This window comes from Quercus suber, unplaced genomic scaffold, assembly GCF_002906115.3.
Source record: "Quercus suber isolate HL8 unplaced genomic scaffold, Cork oak 2.0 scaffold_67, whole genome shotgun sequence".
In the NCBI taxonomy this organism is placed as follows: domain Eukaryota; kingdom Viridiplantae; phylum Streptophyta; class Magnoliopsida; order Fagales; family Fagaceae; genus Quercus; species Quercus suber.
In genome coordinates, this window is record NW_027069532.1 from 1425809 (window position 1) to 1431177 (window position 5369).

The window sequence follows — 5369 nt, forward strand, 5'->3', positions numbered from 1 at the left end:
TTGTCAAGCTCTCCCATTCTCTTTATACCAATAAAGGGACGGCTTGACACTTCCCACCGGTTAGTTTTCTCTTAGGGCGGCTCCACCTGGGCCTCTGATTGTAGAAATAGCTGGTAGGATTAGCTTGTAAATTTGTATGTGAAACACACCTGCCTGAGCCTCTGATTGTAACTTGTACTTTTTCTATTCATGAAATAATAATATCAAGATCTTTCTTTTTTTTTTCTACTGTCAAATCTTCTATATTTTTTTTTCAACCTACTATAAAACGAATACTTAGAACACTCGCCTGGTGCGCCGGCCAGCATCCTAATCCTTCCCACAGACGGCACCAATTGTAGGGACTCAGTTTAGATTGACCCTGAGTTTGGATGGGTTTTCAGCCCAACAAGCCCAAACAATAAATTTATAGAGAGTGGGTTAAAGGTTTAGGTGCTGGCCGTCGTTCATCAAGCATGAACTTTCATTTATAAAAAGATACTTAGAGTTTCTATACAACTGGGAGGTTGCTCCTCGGCCATGGGCCGAGGAAGCCTTTTTCTTCTCTTTTTTTCCTCCTCCTTTTTTACTTTACTTGCTTTCCTTATATAGTCTTCATCTTCCTATCTCCTTATTCCATCTGTTGATCATTCATTTGCCTTTCTTCTGGCCGCCCGTCCCATCAGAGGCCTTATCAGTACTCGAGTGGTTCACTCTGATCAACGTTGCCCTGCCAAGGGGTTATATCCCCATTAATGCGGCCAGGGGGGTTAGGTGAATGCATTAAATGCGAGGGTGACAGCTTACTTTGAGCCTGGTCTTTCCCGAAAGTCACCCTTGTTAGGCCGAGGATGAGGAGGTCTTCGACGTGGATTGGGAAAAGAGGTTTTCCCCACTTTAGCCCTGAATAGTCAGTGTTCCTCGGCATGGGCCTTGGGCCTACTACCCGATGGGCCGAGGCTATCAGGCCCACGGGCCCCACAGTACTATTTTTAGAACGAGAGAATTTCACGTGTTTAGCCTCGACCATTACATTTATATATAAATTTTTTTTTTAAAAAGGACATAAATGAGTTGAATAGGTACGAAACTATCAGTCACACATGGTATAAAAGATTTTTTAGAGATTATGGAAAGAATGTTAAGATGAGTAAATAATTAAGTTCAAACATCATTGAAATTCCTAATTTTTAAAATAACACATTGCATATGAAAATCAGACCATCGGATTGAAAGATCAAGCCACATCAAGTTTAAGCGTACAAGAGACATGCTTGAAATTGGAGTTAAAAACATGTGGTTGTGAATAATTAATTAAGTATGGTTCTCAAAAAGAATTAATTTTAATTAATTATGTACTAAAACCTCATTGGTTCAAGCTAAAATGTATAGGTGTGCATAGGATAATTCTAATATATAATGGCCATCTTTGAATATTTAGTTAATTATCTGGTAAAAATGGATAATTAATTGCAAGTATAAGTGCTTGTGAAGTATGGAGGGTAAGAGCCGAGATTTAAGTCTCTAGGAAAGAGCTTTACACAAATTGAAGCAAAATCAGATAAAAATGAAAAGTGGCATTGGAAGTCAAAGTGTTGATTAGGAAAAAGAGCTCTTAGATTGGTACTTCTTTGTTTCTCAAAAAGAAAAAAGATTGGTACTTCTTCAACCTTTAAATTCTCAAATTTCAAATGCTTTGATTGGTTTTCTGTTTTCCACTCTTATCTTATTATCTTGGAGGATAAATATGAAATTTCACCAAACCAATATATGAGACAATGAAGGTAGTACAACTTCCTTATTTGGAGGTAAAGAAAAATAGTCCATGGATTGACAAGAAAGGTAGGGAGGAGTAGCACCGTCTCGAGTGGAGTTTAGATCCGTTATCATATTCCTTTCATGAGCTAGTGCATGCACATATAAGGTTGTTGAAATATGAAATTTTCAACATAAAAAAGTGGTTACTTAAAAATTGCGAAGCAAAATTTATCAAAAAATAGTAACCTGTATATATTAAGAGAATTTAGAAAGTTAGTTATTGTTTTTTTTTTTTTCCCGTCAAAAAACCCCTAAATTAATTAACCAACAACTTAAAAATGGGGTTAAAATAGTAAATTGGCAAAACAAAGTTAGTTATTATTTTTTTTACTGTAAAAAAATACTCCTACCTAAAACTTAAAAATGGGGTTAAAATAGTAAATTGACAAAAATAATAAATTCTTACTTCTATGTTGAAATGTCTTCATACTTTTAATAAACTCCTACTTTTACGTTGATTTAAATTTCTACTTCTACTAACTAACTCCCTATAAAATAAGATTACTCTTTTGTTAGTTTCAAATTATAATAAATACAAATTATTAATTTTTACCCAAAAAATAGAAGAGCCTCTAAGCACGCACTTACGTGCGTGCTCAAAAGCTAGTCTATACTACTATTTAAGGGGTTGCCTTTGTTTGGACCAGATTTTTTTTTTGTTCCGAAATACCCCTACAGCGTAATCTTAAGTATGGACAAAACTTAATAAAAATGCTTCTTTAACTTTCACGTAAAATAAAACACTATTTACGAGATAGGAACACACTCCCATTAGATAGCTAAAATTTCTAATTAAAAAAATTCTAAAATTTAGCTAGATTTAAAATAAATGAAAAACAGTTCACTGACAAACAGTTTTCTTTAAAAATAAAAATAAAAAATTACGCCCGGTTTTTTTTTTTTTCCCTTTGTTTTTTTTTTTTTTGGAACCTATCTACTCCTATATTCACAACTGCCTAATACACGTTCTCAAATTACTTGCCACTTGCCTTTCAGTTTTTTCCCCTATCAGAATCATCTTCAGTTTGGGTCTTTCACAAAAACTTTTCTTTTTTCTTTATTCATCACTCCCCTATTCTGCAATCTTTATTCCTTCTTCTCCTCATTCGATGGCCACTGAGAGTCTGAACTATGTGCGCTATTGGCTGAGGAAATTTGAAGATATGCTTAAATTTTAAGTTATTACCTGGCCTCTATTAGTATTACCACATATTTTGTGATTGTTTTGATCGAACCAAATCAAAACAAAACCCAAGAAATGGAGCAAACATTGTTGACTGGAATGAAAGCCCGGTACTAAGTGTAGCAATTAAAAGTTGTTCAAGAATGGATACATCAAAGGCTGAAATACCTGTATCTAATGCCAATTTCTCTTGAAAGATTGATGACTTCTTCGTTTTTTTGTCTTCATTCCACATTTTACTTTTTAATTAATTAATTTTTTTTGATTGAGCGGATAGATACTGCTATAAAAATCAAACTGTTCATGTTTAGAACATTTGACTAGATTAATCACCGGTAGGCATCAATTGGTTCTTCTTCAATGGGTGAGCATCAATCTTTCTTTCTTCTTCTTTGTTTATTTATTTATATTTTATTTTAATGGGTGAGCATTAAATCAGATATAGAAATTTGTGCTTTGTTATTAGTAGTTAGTACCACTGCCAATTGAATGTAATTTTAGATTTGGAAGTATGTATTATAAAATGTTTTTTCTTTTTCTTTTTCTTTTTCTTTTTCTTTTTCAAAAACAAAATGAAATAAATGATGTTGAAACCATCTTCATCTATAGACCTAACAATAATCTATTTTGAAACTAAAGTCTAAGGCATTAAACATTTTCGTATATACTAAATTTTGATTGTGATTTGATGTAATTTTCATTTATATTATTTATATTTCCAATTATTTTGGGACTTCAATGGCCAAAGGCATATACCCAAATTGCGTTGAATTGATACTTGGCACAGAGTTTGTGTCTTGAGAAAACATTTTAAAATCTTCTATATTATTACTAATTTACTGTAGTCATATTAATTTGTGGTGTAAGGATCCTTTACCTAAGGCTATATATGATTTGTAGGAATTGACTTACCTATGATGGGCGTCCACAAAAGAATTTACCAGGTGTGTAAGTTTTAATGAATTTATTTATTTCAACAAATTCACTAGCCTAATCCTATATCTGATTTATTTTTCCACTTAAGTAATGTTTTATTATATATTTTCTGATTTGGTAATCCTATTGTGGTTCTTTTTCCCCAGTATTATGGTGGTGAGGGAGATTCAATGTAGATGGAGGTGGGAGTGCCAAAAAATATAAAATTTGATGCAGGTTCGACTATAAAGATTTTGAGGCATGGAATGCTAATGTTTTAATTTAGGTAGAGAGTGAGTTGCTCTAGAAGATAGATATGTCAAGTTTAAAATGGAAAAAAAAAAAAAAAAATCAAACACAAAGAACGTAATGATTGGTAGATTATAAAGTGGAACACAAGATATTGTACCAAAAATTTGTATTCATTTATGTGATCTGTATATTGTAGTCGTGGTTTTTTCTCTTTTGTAGTGTTGGCCTTTTTTAGATGGGTAAGCTTTACATAAGAAATATATGCTTCCAATTGGGATTGATGGGTCTTTTGATGGAATAATTTATGAAAATTTTTAGGTTGTTACTTTGACAGAAATGTTGATACTTTAAAATGTACAATACCCAATTTCAAATAAGCAAAATGAGACATGATAAGATTTATATACGAAAAAATTATTTAAGTCACATAAATCTTATCACATGTCTACGTATTTTTGTGATTCGAAAAATGTAGTAACCCTGAATTATGATTAATGGAAGGTGTTGACCTTTAAAAAAAGAGAAATGATATATCCATAACATTTTCACAACATTTTAAATTATTATCATTATCGCATCATAAAAAAATAAAAAATAAAAATCTCTTTTGCAAGATCTTTTTTTTCCCTCTCTTTCATGTTAAGTTGGATTTTTTTTTAAACCTTACTTTTTTTTTTTAATGAGAAAAAATCCTTATCCTTATCCCATATATATATATATATATTTTAATTATTATCCTTATCCCATCATCTCATGTAATTTTTATTTTTTATTTTTATTTTAATGAGATTATTCAATGTAGTTAAAAGAATATTCAATTATCCACCAACATATCTCACTTATCTAAGTACTAGCCTCTGAGCAAGCGCTCACGCACATGCTCAGAGGCTCTTATTTTTTAGGTAAGAGTTAATTTAGAGTATTTATTAACTTTGGAATTACTACATTTTCCAGTCACAAAAAAAACCTAGGGATTTGATGAAAAATTATTTCACCTGTTAACGCATAATACTCATCACACCCCTAGGTTTTATTTATTTTATTTTATTTTATATTATATTTTATTTTATTTTTATTGAAAAATATATTAATTCCAAAGTATAATAAATGCTCTAAATTAACCATTTTTCAAAAAATAAAAAAGCCTTTTAACACACACGTAAGTGCATACTGCTAGTAATAATTAAAGTTTGAATAAGTTTATAGGGGTCAAAAGTATATA